This window comes from Notechis scutatus, chromosome 1 (assembly GCF_049901735.1).
Source record: "Notechis scutatus isolate UNSWTSFEM ecotype Mainland chromosome 1, rNotScu1.2, whole genome shotgun sequence".
NCBI classification, from domain to species: Eukaryota; Metazoa; Chordata; class Lepidosauria; order Squamata; family Elapidae; genus Notechis; species Notechis scutatus.
The window spans coordinates 85,233,240-85,253,133 of record NC_142009.1 but is presented as its reverse complement, the minus strand read 5'-3'; the positions used below and the strand labels follow the sequence as shown (position 1 = coordinate 85,253,133).

Here is a 19,894-nt window from a genome sequence, read left to right as displayed (position 1 = left end):
ATCGTAACGCACCGGGGGCTTTCCATTGCAACCGGCTCCAGTTCGGAGTCAGCGTGGCACCGGGGTCTTCAAATCCTCATGGAAAGACTCCTCCAGGGCATAGAGGGGTGGTGCCCTACTTTGATGACGTCTTGGTGGCGCATGGAAAATGAAAAGCAACTAGAAGCCCGGCTGAGGAGGTACTGAAGAAATTCAGAGACTCAGGACTCAAAGTCAAGAAAGGGAAGTGTGTCAGCTATGGGCTGAGAGGGTTGAGTTCCTAGGGTACCTCCTAGACAAACAAGGGATCCACCCCACAGAAAAGAAACTGAGAGCCATAAGGGGAAGCACCACGACCCAAAAACAAAAACGGAACTGCAGGCTTTCTTGGGACTGTTAAACTTTTACAATGTCTTCCTACCTCAAAAGGCGACATGGCGGAACCGTTGCATAGGCTGTTAGATAAAACAGCCACCTGGACCTGGGGAGCACGGGAGGAGAGCGCCTTCAACAACACAAAGAACCTGCTAACATCTGACGCGTACTAATCCAGTACAGCGAGACCTGCCATTAACGGTAACATGCGACGCACCGCCTTTTGGGATCGGGCGCCATCCTCAGCCACCAGCTACCAGGCGGGAGGGAAGCACCCATCGCCTTCTCATCAAGGACACTTTCAAAGCCGGAGCGGAACTACAGCCAGCTCGACAAAGAGGCTTAGCAGTCGCCGAGGCGTCAAGAAATTTAATACCTTTAGTGGGACTTTTACAATCTGTCACGGACCACAAGCCGCTGTTAGGGATCCTGGCAGGAAATAAGGCCACACCGAACATTCTATCACCAGACAAGGTGGTCATCCTTCTGCCCCCACATTCAAGCAATAGATTAAGCCAGTTGTTTGTTTTGCTCTTTTCTAGATTTGGCCATGAATGAACCTAAAAACGTCATGTTGTTTTCAAAGATGTTTTTAGTTAAAATCTGTATTCCTACGCCATGAAGCTGATCCCTGAGTGAATGAAAGCTAACAGAAAGTCCTCCTGGCGCGAGTCCTAAGCTGGGTTGGAAAAGGTGGCCGGAAGGGGACAAGGACGAACTATTCAGACCCTTCAGAAACAGACAAACTGAACTCTTTACCGAGAAGGGCTGTATACTTTGGGGGGACAGAGTGGTAATTCCAGAAACATTGCAAAAAAGGGTATTGGGAATGCTGCATGAGGGTCACCCAGGGATGGTTAAGATGAAAAGCCTGGCCAGAAGCTATGCATGGTGGCCAGGCATGGACAAACAAATCGAAACCTGGGTAGCCAAATGCAGACAATGCCAAGAATCCAGACCCAGTCCTCCCACCGCCCCAATACATGAGTGGGAAACACCAAGAGGACCGTGGTCTCGGATTCACATAGACTTCAGGGCCAACCAAGGGGCACATGTACCTCATCACAGTAGATGCTTATTCCAACTGGCTGGAGGTAAGCACCATGAAATCAACCACAACGGAGGCGGTAATAAGGAAACTGGGCAAACTCTTTGCCACACACGGCCTGCCAGATATAATAGTGTCGGACAACGGGCCCCAGTTCACCGCACTAGCGTTTGAACAATTTCTGACAGGCCAGGGCATACGCCATGCGTTAACCGCGCCGGCAAATCCGGCGGCGAACGGACGGGCGGAACGCATGGTCCAATACACAAAAAAAAGCCATCCAGAAAATAGAAGCAACCAACATACAAGACAAAATCAATAAAATGTTCCTCATTCAACACATCACACCTAGCGCAACCACAAATAGAAGCCCGGCAGAACTAATGATGGGCAGAAAAGTACGGTCAACGCTAGATAGAATGCACCCCACGTACACCCCTGACAACCCCACGGGCTCTTCCAGCAAACACAGAGAATTCAACATAGGGGTCGCAGTATACGCGAAAAACCTATCAGGGGAACCACTCTAGATACCAGCAACGATCACCCAAATAACCGGCCCCGTATCATACCGACTAGAAACAAGCGACAGGAAAAACTGGAAACGGCACATTAACCAACTGAGGTCCAGAATAGTCAACAACCATACAACCGAGCAAGAAACTAGAAGGGGGGGGCGAAACGGCAAGCATTAAAGAAAGAGGGACACCCCTAGCGCAAGCTGAACAGCCCCCACCCAGAACAAATAACCCACAAATAAACCAGTCCTACTCACCAGTAAACGCAGAACCTACAGAACAGGCAACCCCGGAATCGTCACCGGGAAGGAGCAGCCAGGCCAGTTCAACCAGCCCGGAAAAATCCGGCGGGAACAACAGAGGCGGCAGCTCAACCAGCCCGGGTAGACCGGGAGGGAGCTACCAAGAAAGGCCCAGCCTGACCTTCCAGGCGGTTCCATCCCTGGGAACCGGAGTGACAGAGAAGGCCTCCGAACCGGTCGACAACCAAACAAGAACTGAGCCGCGCAGGTCAACTAGACAGGTACGAAGCCCCGCCTACCTGCGCGACTACGTCACGACGCACCGACAGACGAAACCAAGAGGGGAGGGGTGTGCTGTATTAGCATACTCCAAACCCTCACAAACTGATTGGTCCAGACGGACAGCGACCTGATTGGTCGAAGCCCTGGCCGTGATTGGAGCGCTAAATCTACCACGATTGGCTGTGCCGATCGCGGGAGATTCAAAGCGCTGCCATTACCGCCGAGCCGCGAGCCAGCCCTATATGAAGGGCTGCCGCGGCTTGTATTTTTCAGACTGTTCCTATTCCCAATAAAGAGCTGAACTCACTAGAATGGTCTCGTGTCTCCTTCGAACCGATCCACTTCAGATCTAACACTTAGCGTTTTAAAAAATGTTTCAATAGACACCTAAATTTGCTAGAGGCTTTTCTGCTCAGGGATTTTTTAGCCATTCTGAAACCAGGGTTAAGTTTAACTTGTAAAGAGATACCAAAGAGCTGCAGATGCCTCTGCCAAAGACTAATTCTAGTTTTCAATGACTTAAACAAATAACTAGGCCATGAACTCTGAAGATATCCTTCATTTCTTTGGTACAGCACAGAATGTCCAGTTTTCTAAATCAAGCTCTGCTGCTTTCAAGTATATGATAGACCTGCATTTTTTAAAAACGGAAGGATCACATTTCTGCATCTATTCTATGTAATATGCTGCCACTGATCACTGATTGTTACAAAAATACATTAATTACTTTTTTAAAAAATCCAATTAAAATGTTATTTTCATTTCCCTAATATTTATTTTTGAAATGAATGCTTCTTGCTGGAATTGGGAACTAAAACTTCAATTTCCCAAGATAGCAACACTTTTTATTTTTATTTACACGCAGTATATTTTAAAAGTCAAGAATGAGGAAATCTTTCAGATACTTTCTAGAATGAAAATATAAGTGCAATCCGATGCTACATGCTGATTTTCCCCCCTCCTTGATAAAGCTAATGTTTAATATGAATCTAATTTAAACAGAACTCTCAAGTGTTTCCCACTATGAATTCTGTGACAAAATTCTTGTATATATCTATCTGCTTCCCTTCCAGTTGTAACACTTCTAAAGTTTTCATTCCTCCCATTATAGCTGCAACTACAACTCTTTCAGATGACAGTTCCCTCACTGGTCATGGCTAGTGGAAAAGCAGCTGCTGTCTACCAAGGATGTGCTTATTTTCTGGGGACATTATTTGCCAGGTCACAATCCTGTCCTTCGATATTGTGTAGCATTTCGTCAAGTCAGTCTATGTCATAATGCCATATTCTTTGGTACATTCGGTTTACTACTTCATCTGTTTTATATGATTTGTTTTAGGTTTCTCCTTCTGCATCATTTCCTGGAATGTCAGTGTGACAATCATCCAACCCAGTGAGAGGGACATTCCAGAAATTATGGGTGAAGGAAAAGCTTCTTTGTGGAAAAATTTGCTATTGCTGGAGTATGCAAGGTGGTTTCAGAAATGAAGGCCCTCACAGAGAGAGAGAATCACAGTTTTTTTTTTTTAAAAAAGTATGCAGGTATACATTATAGATTAAAAAAAAAACACCTTTATGCCTACAAGATAAATGTGTGATCTAACACATATAGTAAAGGCAGCACAGTTTTTTGGACTTGGAACAAACTTGCAGCAAATTTAGGGATTGCTATAGAAATCTGTGTTAGTATCCTGCACATGTCATTTAGAAAAATTAGTGAGGTCAACGTGGTTTTTTTCATAGTTAATAAGATTGAAGCCTCAATCATGTTTATGGAAAAATAGTGAAGAGAACCTTTTGCTGCCCCCGCTGTGTATTTGCAATGAAACTCAGGGAAATCAGCCTGCAATTTAGCTCTTTATTGCAAAATGTGCTGCTGAAAAGAAATTGCTTGAAAGTAGTAAAACTGGTCAGTCAAGTTTTATTTGGCTACTTTTCAGTCTGGGAGAAGAGATCTATCCCCACCTTAAGGAAGGTGGTAACTGAATTTGTGTTAAGATCAAAGCAAGGAGTTCTGATGAGGAGTTACCTGTATGAAAGGTGTCCCATCAGCCAAAGAGAGGTGGCTGCTATCCTGGCTTGCCACTGAACAGTCACTGTTAAGGACATCAGGAAAGATGGAGAAAATGTATTTGTTCTCCGCAAAACTTTCTAAAAGTCTAAGTTCTTCAAGAAGTCAGATCGGAGAAATGATTTATTTTCACAATAAAAATGTGTGCTGAGTTATTTTCATTCAGGTGGATGGAAAAGAAATGTATGTAGGGAATTCTTTAAAAGAGATTTCTATGCTATTCTCATGATTGAAATACAAATAAGTGTGGAGTGGAGTGGAATGGAGTGGAACGGAACGGAACAGAACAGAATAGAATCTTAAGGAACGTTAACATACCCTGGAAAGGAGGTGATAAGATTAAAAAAAAATTCAGAACACTCTTTTTGAGGTAAAGAAAACTTTTGGATGGATCTTTTGAGTGTGTGTCACATATTATACTTAGCCTGTATTTATGGGTAAATAAACCTTACAGCCCAGGAACATTCATCAGTCTCTGGTGACTTCCTTCTAAGGAAGCTGAAACCTTTGCTGGCATCCTCCCCCATGAGATCTGACCCATCAAAAGTGGGATTAATGTACATTACAATAACCACTGTGTTCGTCTATGTTGAACATAAGGCTTTAAATTTCTGCTATAAAATTTATTGCAAATGTACGAGAGAGAGGTAGTATTCAGCCAGTTCTGACAGGTTCTGGAGAACCGGTAGCGGAAATTTTGCGTAGTTTGGAGAACTGGTAAATACCACCACTGGTTGGCCCTGCCCCCATCTATTCGCTGCCTCCTGAGTCCCAGATGATCGGAGTCCCAGCAGATCGCCTGGTCTTTTGTTGCCCTGCACCGGAGAACGGAGCTGGAAAGCAGGTTAGTGGAGTGGTGAGGGAATGGGGATTTTACAGTATCCTTCCCCTGCCATGCCCACCAAGCCACGCCCACCAAGCCACGCCCACAGAACTGATAGTAAAAAATAATAATTGAATACCATCACTGAAATGTACTGATTCTTAATAGGACATGAGGATATTGAAGAAGAGTCATTTTTTGCACTGTGAGTCCAGTTTGAAATTCTGAAATAGTATCCTCCTGGACACTAATCTGTCTATTAGAAAATTCCCATGAAGCCCTTAGTAGCAGTCGCTGTCTGCCAGAAGGAGAGGTTCAGTAGCTATTGTCTTTTACGGCTGGTACAGAGGGTGATAAGATAATAGTAATAAGATGAAGGATTTGATTCAAATGTTGTTTTATTACCAGCTACAAAAATAAACAGTGTCTTGTCTGCAACATGTCTCTGGCAGGAAAGTGTAAGCAATCTTGCCTTCTACTAATCATATTGCTTAATGAGGTGATTAAAACTTGGTCTTCTTGAAAAAACAGCACTTAAGCATGTTTGTAGGCAAATGGAAGGCCGTGGAAGGTGGCAACAGAGAGGCTGACTGATTGTAGCCCAGGATTCCATCTCATTAACCAAAAAATCTGGAAATTATGCTAGGATTTTAATAGAGATGCTTAGCATACTATTCTGGGATCAAAATACAAAACTGTGAAACTCTTATCCTACAAAGCATTTACAAAGCATGAAAGTACAGTATGTGAAGACTGCTAATCTAGATTGCTTCACAAATATTGAGTTAACTCATACTGGATAGGAACTTTTCAAAAATGCCCAACTTTGAAAATAAGGAAATGAATAATGGTGTGGAAAATATCCATTAATGCATTTCCAGTGGTGGGATTCCAATTTTTTTTTACTATTGGTTCTCTGGGCATGGCTTGGTGGACGTGGCAGGGGAAGGATACTGTAAAATCTCCAGTTAGAGGTAGTATTTGCCAGTTCTCCGAACTACTCAAAAATTTCTGCTACTGGTTCTCCAGAACCTTTTAAAGGAAAATGGAGATAGTATTTACAATTGAAATTATAGAGATGGCCCTAAAAATTGTCAACTTTGCATTAAGTCCTCTATTTTAAGGACCATGACGACCATTTTATCTAAACTGGTCAAATTATGACTTCAGAGGAAATTTACAATAATCCATCTGCACAGCGTTCAGGGAGACAGACAGAGAAAGAGCCTCTTTATATAATCACATATAATTAAATGATTGCTCGTTTCATCAGGGTACTTAAATATACAGGTGCTGAATACCACCTCTGTGCATTCCCATTTGCACGGACATTTATGTGAACCGGAGATAGGAACTATGTGTGTGAAATTGTGAAGAAAAGGTTAAACTGGTTGCACCCTTGTGGTAGGATCTAAGTCAAAGGAAAGAATATGTCAGTCACATTCCCAACCTATATTATGTAAATAACGTGACTTGGATTTTGCTCTTTTAGATCCGGTTGACAATGCCAGATTTATTTTGCCAATAAAATGAAAGGGGAAGTCAATTTGAACAAACATAAAAGAAAGCTCTCTTGCTATAGTTCATAACAGATATATACTGTACTGTTGTTTTTTTTCATGCCTTCAAGCTATTCTTGACTCCTGGCAACCGCTTGTACAAGTCTCTGCAATTTTCTTGGCAAGCTTTTTGGAAATGGCTTGACATTAACTTCTTCCTAGGTTTGAGACAGAGTGACTGGTTCAGGGTTATGCTGTTGGCTTCATGCCTAAGGCAGGACCAGAACTCATAGTCTCCCAGTTTCTAGCCTGGTGCCTTAACCACTACACCAAATCCTCTCTCTCATATATATATATATATATATGCTGTGAAAGCCTGACTCACAGACGAACACAATACACAAGCCTGATGATGGCAGATGAGATTCTGCCGAAACGTCGCTACCACTTTAAAAGCACAACTATAATGACGTGGGAAAATACCTGAACAGAGCTGAATACCATACATACATACATACATACATACATACATACATACATACACACACACACATATATATACATACATATACATATACGTATACATATACATGTATTAACATATTACAATAAATTGTTGTAATTAAGGAGACTTTTTCTGCTGTGACAATATTGTCTGGCTTTTGACTGTCTATCTAGCCTCTTTCAAGAGGAACAGTTGTTACTACTGAAATTACAACTAAATAATGTTGTACAACTATAACAGTTACGGAAAGCAACTATGTATTGGCTTAAATTTGGCTTATGTCTTTATAAAAGATGCTGCTGCCTTTCTTCCTGTATATTTAAGTACCCTGATGAAACGAGCAATCATTTAATTATATGTGATTATATAAAGAGGGTCTCTTTCTCTGTCTGTCTCCCTGAACGCTGTGCAGATGGATTATTGTAAATTTCCTCTGAAGTCATAATTTGACCAGTTTAGATAAAATGGTTGTCATGGTCCTTAAAATAGAGGACTTAATGCAAAGTTGGCAATTTTTATGGCCATCTCTATAATTACAATTGTAAATACTATCTCCGTTTTCCTTTAAAAGGTTTTTTCTGACTTTTATATAGGATAGTCCATAATAGCAAATGACCTTTTAAAATAATTAACACCAGATGTGGTATCTTGGATCATGGACCCTAATGCAGGCTACAAAATAATTAGGCTTAAAGGATTTCATTCTACAAGCACAGATTTGTTTTGTGATGCCAAAGGAAAGGACCCAAAACAACCCCCCTGCCATTTTTTTTAAAGGATATCATTTTTCTCCCTTAATATTAAAAAAGGTGATGAGTTCCGGAGCTAGCAATTCACAACAGTCTATTTTTCCTGCAACACTCACAGATGACACTTTTACACACACACACGTACCAATACTTTAAAAACAGGAGTATTTGTGTACAAAATAAAGTCACTGTGTTATTACATCTACCAGAACTCAGACATTCTGGATGATCACTAGATGGCACTTAGAAGACAGAGTTTTGTTGCCATCTGAATAATCACCAGGAGTTTTGTACTTAAGATGTGGTATAGAGATAGAAATTATCTTACACAATTTTCCACAAATAGGACTTTTTAGCATGTAAAACGGTCAACTGTGTAAACGCCTTATTGGAACATGGATATAGAAGAGAAGAAAAATGTATCCAGAATACTTTAAAGAGTTGGGAAAGAGAAATAATCCTGGAAGTTGGGACATTTATAACTCAGACAAATAAATGAATAACTAACTCAAACTTACACAAAAATCCACTTGCTTCATTTTAGTTCCTTCACACTGCACTAGCTCTCTTTCTCCCATTTCTTTTCCTTTCAAACTTGTAATTGGACCTGATATTTATTTATATATACACACAAACACATGGACACACACACACACACACACACACACACATGGAAACACCCCCCAACCCATTTCACTGATATAGCAAGTCTGGGTGGCTTACAATATATTAAAAATAAAATAAAAATATAACATAGCAGTTTGGAGGAAATTTTGGAGAAATCTTTTTGAAGAAAGGAAGAACAAGTAAAAACACAGTTTTGAAAACAGGGAAAAGAGCTGGGGGAGAATACTTGCTGAGGAGTAAGATTGTTTCAAATATTGTCCTAAACTCTGATTGAGGAAATCTATAAAGTTGAGGAAACATGTGACAAGATAGCTTCAAATGTTTCCCTCAGGTAGAGTGAAAAAAGCTGATAGTGTCCATGATGTTGCAATTGAAGGACTGCTTATTTATTTATTTTATATCTGTGAGATGCACATTACAAAAAAACAGAAATAACTTTGACTGGATGATGTTACTGTCATCTTGCCGTATTTCACTCATATCTTCAGGATATTCCTGGATGGCTTCAATCCCTGGAACCTGGATATAATCCATACAATTTTTTTTTCTGCTTGGATTCCTATGGGAGGCTTAAACTAAATAATTAGGCAGGTGCCATGCAACCCATAGTAATGTGTTGTTGTTTTTTCTGTGCTGCAAAAAGCAACTCATAAATTTTTATCTCCCCCGCTTTCTATCAAGGAAAAATAAAATACAGGGATTAAAAGCTTTGCATTTGCTGATAGCATCAAGCTATATCTCCCCTTTTTTTTTTGCTTGTGCTATTCAGAAAACAATATACACACAGTAAGACTGTCAACAATACTTTTATCCCTTAAACAACCCACAGCTGGCTTAGGCTTAGACCATGCAAAACTAAAATGGCGTTATTCAGAAGAGGAAAGATTTAGCCAAGAAATATTTATGTGTCTTGTATATATACGGAAAGCTTCATTTGTCATTTCTGGCAAAGTGATTTCCACAGTCAAAACACCCAACTAATAGTCTCAACTTTTCACAGTGGAAAAGGATGCATAACATGCAACAATTGAAGCATTGTTTGGACATTTGAATGAATGAGTGGTCATCATTTTTTTTTTCTTGTGGCCAAAGATAGCTGCATAGGAAAACCAACAATGCAAATAACTCTATGTGCATTAACTGAAAGCTAAATCTTATGGAGAATGTAGTCACTGAATGCAGTCCACAAGAGGGACTTACCCTTTGATGGATGGTTCAGCCTTTTCTGTACATTTGGTGGAATTACCTGAGAAAAATCTGTACTGTTGGGAAGATGCATTTGAAAAATGGCAGCAATTATAACAATGTGGTGTTTCATCCTGCAGAGTTGTAGATTTGATTTGATTATGTTCTTGGTGGCCTGGAACAGTGGTGGGATTCAATTTTTTTTTACTACCAGTTCTGTGGGCATGGCTTGGTGGGCGTGGCATGGCTTGGTGGGTGTGGTGTGGCTTGGTGGGTGTGGCAGGAGAAGGATACTGTAAAATCTCCATTCTTACCCCATTCCTGGGGGAAGGTTACTGCAAAATCCCTTTCCCTCCCCACCCCACTAACCTGCATTCCAGCTTTGTTCTTCTGTGCAGGGCAACAAAAGAAGACCCAGCTGATCAGCTGGGACTCAGGAGGCAGAGAATAGATGGGGGTGGGGCCAGTCAGAGGTGGTATTCTCCAAACTACTCAAAATTTCCATTACCGGTTCTCCAGAACTGGTCAGAACCTGCTGAATACCACATCTGGTCTGGAAGACAAATTTAAAAGGTAGCCCATCCAAAAGATTGAATTTGAGCTTAAAATGAAAGAAGTACTGTTGTACAGTAAGTGGATGACTGGAATGGGTGGTGCTAAAGCTATTGATGCAACCCTGCTTGCATACCAAAAATAGATTGAATAGTCATTGTCCTTGTGACGGGAGTGATGTTGTGGTGGTTTCTCAGAGTCTACATTCCAATTTAAGGAATTCTCTCCTCCTTTTCCTTATGAAGCTACGAGGAATATACTGAAATACACTGAATAACACAAATGAATTCCGATACAAATTCACAGACACACTGTTGATCAATCTGGTTTCTAAACAGTGCAATTTTCTTTTCCCTTTGAAATTAGAAAGTAACTTTTGCAATTATTTCAAAATTTGAACTGCCACATTTAGAACAGAAGACTCTGATAGTCCAATTCTTTCAAATTTTGCTGGTTTATCCTGACATTTGATTTAGCAATTTAGATAATTTCAAAAGATCTCTTTAATTTTACTTAATCTAGTCAAGTGTACTGATGGGAAAAAATGTACCTTAACTCCTGGTGATAAGAAACATGTTACTTTGTAGTGAAAGGTAGCTTTCTTCAATCTGACATTTTCAAGATATGTTGCTCTTCAGTTTATTTTGGGTATGCTGGCTGGAAGAGAGTTGAAGTTGAATGGATCTGGGTGAGCATCAATAGTCAGAAAACAGCTTATTTTGGTAGTGTTCTCCTCACAGAATTTAAGAGGGGTCAAAAACTTGCTGCAAGCATCAAAACTTGAGAATCAAGAACATTTCTCTTCTTTAGGTTGATGCCATGCTTCCAAATTTCCCCAGCAGCTCCAAGTTCTTGAAGCCAAGATGGCACCACATCATTCTCTTTGTAACTTGATACAAGTTCCAAATCATGCTGTCAATTTTCAATTTACATAAATTATGATGATCTGTATCTTGTAGATTATAAAAGCTGATTATAAATAATATTTTTATATCGTAGATTACAAAATCTTCTAACATCATGTAATAAATGCTTTAATTTGAAGATCTGGATAAAAAGCCTTACAATGCAATAGATATACTTAGGCCAACTCATGGGAGAATTCAGTCCTCTGTTAAAATCTCCTTCTACAATGACTTCATTAAAGAGACCAAACTCTTGATTTAAAAAGCAATTTGCTCAAAGCATGATCAGGGCTAATCAAAGTTAGCATTCCTTTTACAAACATAATATATATTTCAATACATTTATTTTACTGCAATAAATTGGAATTCCACATATATATATCTGCTCCTTTTAAGATTGAGCACAAGAATCATCTATACCACACAGAAATATAAGGGATTATTTTCTTATATTGTTCATGTAGGATAATTAAACCCTCCAAATCTTTGTAATTATCTTTCATGAATGCTACTAATTTGATAATTGATACTCAATTTTATACTACTGAATATATTCATTATTTTACAAAACCATTGCACGATAATTTCACTGATGTTAATCTGAATTCAAACTTCAGTGAATACATGCTATTTGTTTTATTACAACTCATTGATTGAAGGGTTTGTTGTCGGATAGTTGCCGTACAATATATGAGCATTCATTTAATCTCTGTGTGGAATTTCAATAATGTTTTTAAAATTCATAAAGTTCATCTACTATTTTCAGAAACTGGGCATTTCTTTAAATGACATTTGTGTATTATTTATAGCTCTTTCTTGGTCATTCTCCCTTTATTGTTCATAAGATCTTTGATCATGAATGCTTAGCATATTACTTTATTTACAGTCTATGTGGCTTTCTGCCATTCCACCACACATGCAGCAATTTGGGACAAATACATGAATAATCTATCATTGAGATCTTTCATTTTGTTTTGGAGGAAGCTGAATGGAGTTTGACTTAAACTGGCTTAGATTTGATCCAGCACTGGCTGATATTTTTTGACAGCTAAGGATGCTCAAATAGATCTGCAAAAATATAGCCAATCCCGTAGTAGAGGTGCTAGGAGTATTAGAATAAAGCCTCAAATTAAGTACGTTGTGAGTACATTGCAATTTCATTTAAATATGTTTCAAAGGATTGAAATATGAGCAGGCACCTCTGATGCCTCAAATATTTTAACTAGTGGCTCTTCTGTTTTATCACTAACTGCTAATCTGTAGGTTTTTGAATAAGTAGATATTAGTCTCCTTAAATGGCTATTATTTCTCATATTCTTGATAATGTTAGTACTCTCTAGATATTGCACTAGAAAACTGTATTTCAAAGAATGGGAAGAAGAAAAAGGAATACCTGTATTTTTATCTACATATACCAGAATGGACAGATTAGTTGAAACAGTATTTCATCAGTTTAAGCTCCAATAGAAGAAGGAACAGTTCCTATCCTCAAACAAAATGCTTTGTTTTCAGCTCCAGGAAGAAGACATATAGTTCTCAGATCTAATCAGAGCATCCTGTTCTTAGTTCTAACTGTAGAACTTAGAGTTTTCTAAGCAATCAATTGCACAACTAACTGCTTTGAGCAATCAATTACAGGTGTCCTGTTAAAATTCTAATCAGCATAATGTTCAAGTGTAAACTGTAGCAGAAATCTATACTAGACTTAGATGTAGGAGGCACTGTTGCCTTGGCTGCATTCTGGCTTACCCTTAAAGTTTTATTTTTATTATCAAATAATGTAAGCTATTTAGTGTCTCATTAGATAGATTATTTTTCTTTTTGCACAAACTTGTTTGTTCAGTTCTTACATAGGTAGTCCTTGTTTAGTGATCCCAATTGGGACCAGCAACTTGGTCATGAAGTAAAGCGGTCACTAGGTGAAACTGTGAGTGAGCTTATGATCTTACTTCAGCTTTCTTTTGTTTTAAAAACCTGTGAAGATTGCAAAAATAATTTTTCATCGGAGTCCTAACTGCAAATTAAATTTATTAAACAAGGCAGTTGCTGGACAGGATTATATGTACAACAGTTCTACCTTCATGGAAATTAGCTTTTGTGAGGAAATATAGCAGTGCTCAAAATAATCCAAGTTCTGCTCAGGACATAGAATACATGTATCTGTATTCTAATATTCCACACTGTTTTGATTGTTTTTAATTCAAGCACCTGTGGAAAGGACCTGCCATGAATGTGGGATCATTGTGGTAAATCCAATACTTGGAGACCACTCAGTTCTTGTGGACACGAAGGGGCGCTACTAATGGAAAGCAAAACATTCCATGTGGATAAAATGTGGGCTGACTGAGGACAAAAAAATTGAGAATTTAATGAGGCAGAGAATGAATCTGGAATATGTGTGTGTGTGTGTGTGTGTGTGTGTGTGTGTGTATAAATTTTAAATAGTTTTAATTTTGAATATAGTTCAAAACAGGAGAAGATATGACATATATAAACACAATTCATATCTTCTGTTTTGAACTACAGAGTGTATTCTGTTGATCCTCAAGAAGCTAATTAAAAAGTTGTTCTTTCAGTGAGATTCTCTGCACTACTAGACAAACATTTGTTTTTTCTACATAACAGTGTTAAGAAGTGGAAAGAGAATTTTTTTTAAAAAAAATCATATTTTTAGTTAGCTAAAAATAAGTTCTGATTGTCTAATAATACCTAGCAATAGCACTTAGACTTATATACCATTTCACAGTACTTTTACAGCCCTCTCTAAGCAGTTTACAAAGTCAGCATATTGCCCCCAACAATCTAGGTTCTCATTTTACCAACCTCGAAAGGATGGAAGGTTGAGTTAACTTCGAGTCAGTGAGATCTGAACTGCCAAAATGCCGGCAGTCAGCAAAGTGGTCTGAGCTACTGCGTTCTAACCACTGCACCACCACAGCTCTTAAAAATCATAATTGTATAAAGCCTGTAGTGTACATGAATGTTTTATTTTTATTTATTTATTTGTCAAGCAAGTATTAGATAACAGGTGTATATATAAGCATGGTTATGAATACATGAAATGGATTCGAATAAAAAAGAAACAATAGGACAGGGACGGTAGGCACATTGGTGCACTTATGCACGCCCCCTACAGACCTCTTAGGAAAGGGGTGAGGTCAATAGTAGACAGTCTAAGGTTAAAATTTTTGGGGTTTGGGGAAGAAACCACAATGTCTGGAATACTCTACTCAGGTAGAGTATTCCAGACATTGACCACTCTGTTGCTAAAGTCATATTTCCTGCAATCAAGTTTGGTGCGGTTTACCTTCAGTTTGTATCTATTGTGTGCTCTTTCTTGTATTGTTGTGGTTGAAGCTGAAGTATTCATTGAAAGGTAGGATACTGCAATCGATAATTTTATGTACTATACTTAGATTGGACCGAAGGCAGCGTACTTTTAGGTTGTCTAGATCTAAAATTTCAAGTCTGGTGGCATAAGGTATTCTGTATGAGTAGAGGAGTGGAGAACTCTTCTTGTGAAATATTTCTGGACTTTCTTGACTGTATTAATATCTGATATGTAATGCGGATTCCAGACTATGAGCTCTATTCAAGTATTGATCTAGCAAATGTTTTGTATGCTCTAGTTAGTAGTGTGATATTACTGGAGAAAAAGCTACGTAGGATGAGGTTAATAACTCTTAATGCCTTTTTGGCTATGTAGTTACAGTGGGCTCTAGCACTTAGATCATTAGAGATGAGTACTCCAAGGTCCTTGACAAAGTTGGGGTCATCAACAAGGTCTTGATTATTCAGCTTGTATTTTATTTTCTGATTTTTTTTGCCGATATATAAGACAGAGCATTTGTTTGTTGAGATTTGAAGTTGCCATTTGTTTGACCATTCTGGTACATAGTTGAGATCATTTTGAAGGGTAGCAGTATTGTCAATGGTGTTGAATAGCTTTACATCATCAGCAAAAAGAACACAGTTGCTCTTAATATGATCACAGGGGTCATTCATGTAAAGTATAAAGAGAGCTGCCTTGGGGAACACCACTGTTGACAGGTACAGGATTTGATAGGGTGTTCCCTATTTTAACCATTTGTTGCCTGTTTGACAGGAATGCATCTATCCAGCTATGCAGGTGTCTGGAGATGCCATAAGATTTTAGTTTTAGGAGTTCCGGTTTGAGCCTCTTCGGTGATAGACCGAAATCCATGATTGTGTGTGGCTTCGATCTGGGCTCGCCGCTGGAGTGCCCCGAGCCGGCTGGTTTCGGGGCTAAGCCACCCCGTAGAGGTGGAGAAGAGGGGGGAGACTGCCAGCAGGGTTGAGGAGAGCCGCATCTCTCCTCCTCAGCTGGCCATTACTCCCTTTCCCAAAGGCGGTTGCAGCGGTGGTCAGAAATGGCCACCCCAAAGAAGAACTCGACCGGAAAAGAATGTGCAGGAGGAAGATAAGAAGTGAAAGTTTTGGCTGACCGGGTTAAACTGCAATCAACAACTAAGGTACCCTGGAATTTAAATTTTTTAAAAAAGTAACACTGTTCCCAAAGAAGATTCTGAAGCAGCGAAGGAAAGTGAAAAGGGAAAGGATCCGTTTTTTTTTCTTCTCTCCCTTTCCCTATACTGACAGTTAAGAAACTTAAATAAGAAATTGGGAAAAAAAAATCCGCTTTGACACCAACAGGCAAGTAAGCTGAAAATAAAATAAAATGTCAAAGGGATAATAAAGATTTCTGGATACTTAAAAGCTTTTAAAAGCAGGAAAGGAGAGAAAAAGAATAAAAGGGCAGGATCTGGAAAAAAGGGAGGAGATTGCCTGGAATTAAAAGGAATTTACAGTAAAACTTCAACAAGACTTCTAAAAGATACATTTTAACTGAAACTTGGCAACTAAATATTAAAACCCCAGGAAGAGAAAGTGAGAAAAAAAAAGCAAAAAGAAACAGCTTGGGTGTATTTGGATTCCTTGGTGATCTTTGGATTCTTGGTGGATTGCATTTGAATGACTAGAATCAATCGGGTGGTTGTTTAAATTTTTTTTTACAATGGCACTACTTTTGGATGAATTGAAAATGGAACTTAAAAAGTACAAAGAAGATGCACAAGAAGGGAGAGGTTGGCTTCGTATTTCAATTCTTAGAAATGGAGATTTGGAACTATGAGAAACAACAGGAAAAGACTGCAAAACAAGAAGACTGGGACAAAGAAGAAGCCATCTTTAATGAACAAGTAATTCTATGTGGGGAAGAAAAAGGAAAGAGGGGAAAGAGAATGAAAAATTTAAGACTTGAAAAAACAACCAAAGAATAGAAAAATAGTTCGAAAAATAAGTATAAAATTGGAAAGCAACAGAAGAGGGGAATACAGAAGAGAGAAGTAGAGGTAGAGAGACAAGGGGGTAAAAGGGGGAGGGAGAAGAAGAGAGGGAAGAAGGAAAGGAAAAGAAGTTACAAAGGACAGAAACAAGATATAGAGAAACAGGGTCTATTTAGAGATAATGGGTGAAAATTTAACTGAAAAGGGGATTCTGTAAAGGTACATAAGATTGTATTGTTATATTAGTAATAGAAATAATTTTAGAAAATTGGAAACAATGTATGATTAAAATGAGGGATAAAATAGTTAGTGTAATTTAGTGAAATGTTTGTTAATAAAATAAATGAAATAAAATAAATGAGAGAATTGAATTAGGAAAGGATGGGAACATTTTAATTAGTCAATGTTTTATAAAATATAAGTGAAGGGGGGGAATTAATTATGGAAAGCTTATAACTGTTCCCATAGAAGTATGATATTTAATTGAAAAGTAATGTTAAAGAAGTTAAGATTTTAATGAACATTAATATTAATGATAGAATTGAATTGGAATGGAATGCGTTGTTTTAACTACATATATTTATAATCTTTTTTTTAAAGAATATAGTGTGTATTTTAAGAATGTACCAAGCAGAAGCCGAATGGAAGTTATGTATTATATTGAATGTTATAACTTTAAGGTATATATTGAAGCTTAAATAAGAGTTAAATGGATAAAATTAAGAGATATAAAGGTGTCATATTCCAATCAGCAACCACAGGAGAAACTTTGTTTAATGTGAAAAGATAATATGAAATTGAAACAGGGCAGACAAAAAGTATAAATATAATGATTTGAATTGAGATGAGATAATTAAAATAAAATTGAGAAAATTAAAAGAGGGGAGAAGCTATGTAGAAAATGTAAGACAGTAATAAGATATGGAATAGAATATAAAAAGGAGCATGAAACTGAATTTGTGTCTGTACGAAGAAATATAACCCGGGATCATGCTACTTTCAAAAAAGATGTTTTATTTGTATTTCTTTGTGAAAACTCAAATAAAATTCACACACAAAAAAAAGATTTTAGTTTTAGGAGTAGTTTGTCGTGCACCACTGAATCAAAGGCTTTACAGAAGTCTATGTAAATAGTGTCAATTACTTTGCCCTGGTCAAGTTGTGTAGTCCATATGTTTTTGCAGTGTACGAGTTGCAGATTACAGGATAGTTTTTTCCTGAAACCAAATTGTTTGTTAAAGAGTAGGTTGTTTGTCTCTAAGTGGAAGATAATGAATTGGTTAATAATTGATTCCATGACTTTACAGGTGACGCAACATAAAGATATTGGTCTGTAATTTTCAACTAGGCTGGGGTCTCCCTTTTTGAAGCTGGGGATGACTGTAGCTACTGGCCATAGGTTTGGCAAGGAGCTGGTCCTGAAAGATTTTTCAAAGATTATGCTTAGAGGTTCTGCTATGGAAGTGGACAGCTTTTTTAAGAAGTAGGCACATATTCCCTCCAGTCCAATAGATAGAGATGGTTTTAGATTGCGTAGTGCTTTTTCAACATTATCTTCTGTAAAATCTATATGTAGTAGATCATTGTAGTTGTCTGTGGTTCGACTAGCAAATATTGGGCATGATCCACTGCTGTTTACAAAGACTGAGCCAAAGAATGTGTTAAACAGGTTGGCTTTAATGGTGTCATCGTTACAGTCTTTACTGTTAGGTCCTTTCAGGGGTGGGATGGATCTTGAGTCTTTTAGTTTGTTGTTTACAAAATTGTAGAAAGTGCAGGTGGAATTGCTGCGTAGAAGGTTTTCCTCTTGCTTAATGTGATAATTGGTGCATTCAGTCTTTATCTGGTGGCATAAATTTTTGTATCAGCTTTTAAAGTTGGCAACGTGACCAGATTTGTTTTTCTGCCTAAGGGATTTCTTTTTGGATTGGAGCTTCCTTATTGTAAGGGGGATTTTTGTTTGTTTGTTTTGGTGCACATTTTTTTATGTGTGCACATGCTTACAAATGCAATTCCACGTAGGGCACTTGCTAGTCTTGGATGTTTGCATATAATACATGCTTGATTCCAAATACATGGAAGATTAAGATTTTAGAATAGTAAGTCATTATAAAACAATAGTTTTGAAATGTAGAAGTACTATTATTCCACTACACATTTTATTTAAGATTCCATTATAAAAACAGGAAATTGCCTTCTAATGTTTACATCACAACCATGGAAAGTGTGCAGAGAAGAGCAACAAAGATGATAAAGGGTCTGTAGCTGAAATCGTATGATGAACGGTTGAGAGAGCTAGGTATGTCCAGCCTATCAAAGGGAAAGATTAAGGAAAACATGATAACTGTCTTCCAGTACTTGAAGGGCAATCACAGAGAAGGGATCGACTTATTCTCCAAAGCACAAGAGGGCAGGATAAATAGTAATGGATGGAAGTTTGTTAAAGAGAGATCCAGAAGTAAGGAGACGTTTTCTGACCATGAGAACAATTAATCAGTGGAATAGCTTGCCATTCAGAGTTGTGGATTCTCCATCACTGGAGGTTTTCAAAAATAAAGGAGCAACCATTTGACTGGGATGGTATAAGGTCTCCTGCCTCGAACAGCAGGCTGGACTGAAAGATTTCCAAGGTTCTTTCCAACCAGAGGTGGTATTCAGCAGGTTCTGACCAGTTCTGGAGAACCGGTAGCGGAAATTTTGAGTAGTTCTGAGAACTGGCAAATACCACCTCTGACTGGCCCTGCCCCCATCTATTCTCTGCCTCCCAAGTCCCAGCTGATCCGCTGGGTCTTCTTTTGTTGCCCTGCACAGGAGAACGGAGCTGGAAAGCAGGTTAGTGGGATGGGGAGGGAATGGGATTTTGCAGTAATCTTCCCCTGGAGTGGGGTGGGAATGGAGATCCTTCCACTGCCATGCCCGCCAAGACATGCCCACAGAAATGGTAATAAAAAAAATTGGAATCCAAGTACTGTTTCCAACCCTATGATTCTGTGATAATATGTATGATTTGTTTCTCTACTTTTTTAAAGCACAGAAAAGCAACAACTTGTCAAATTGCCAGTCTTGTCTTCATCTATATTTACCAATTATTTGCAGCCCCCTGATCCAATTCACTACATCAAAGTGGTTCTCGTTTCAATACATGAACCTGCTGCAATTGAACGAGTCAACCAAAGCTTTGCAGACCTCATAATTCTCATAAATTGTTCTCTTTACTGAATAAATCCC

The 19,894-nt window shown here is 38.5% G+C and overlaps 1 protein-coding gene across 4 annotated transcripts in view; it reads left to right on the top strand.

The window, feature by feature from the left end:
• ESR1 (estrogen receptor 1) overlaps positions 1–19,894 on the top strand; it is a 256,565-nt gene that overhangs the window by 213,613 nt on the left and 23,058 nt on the right. The window lies entirely within an intron of this gene.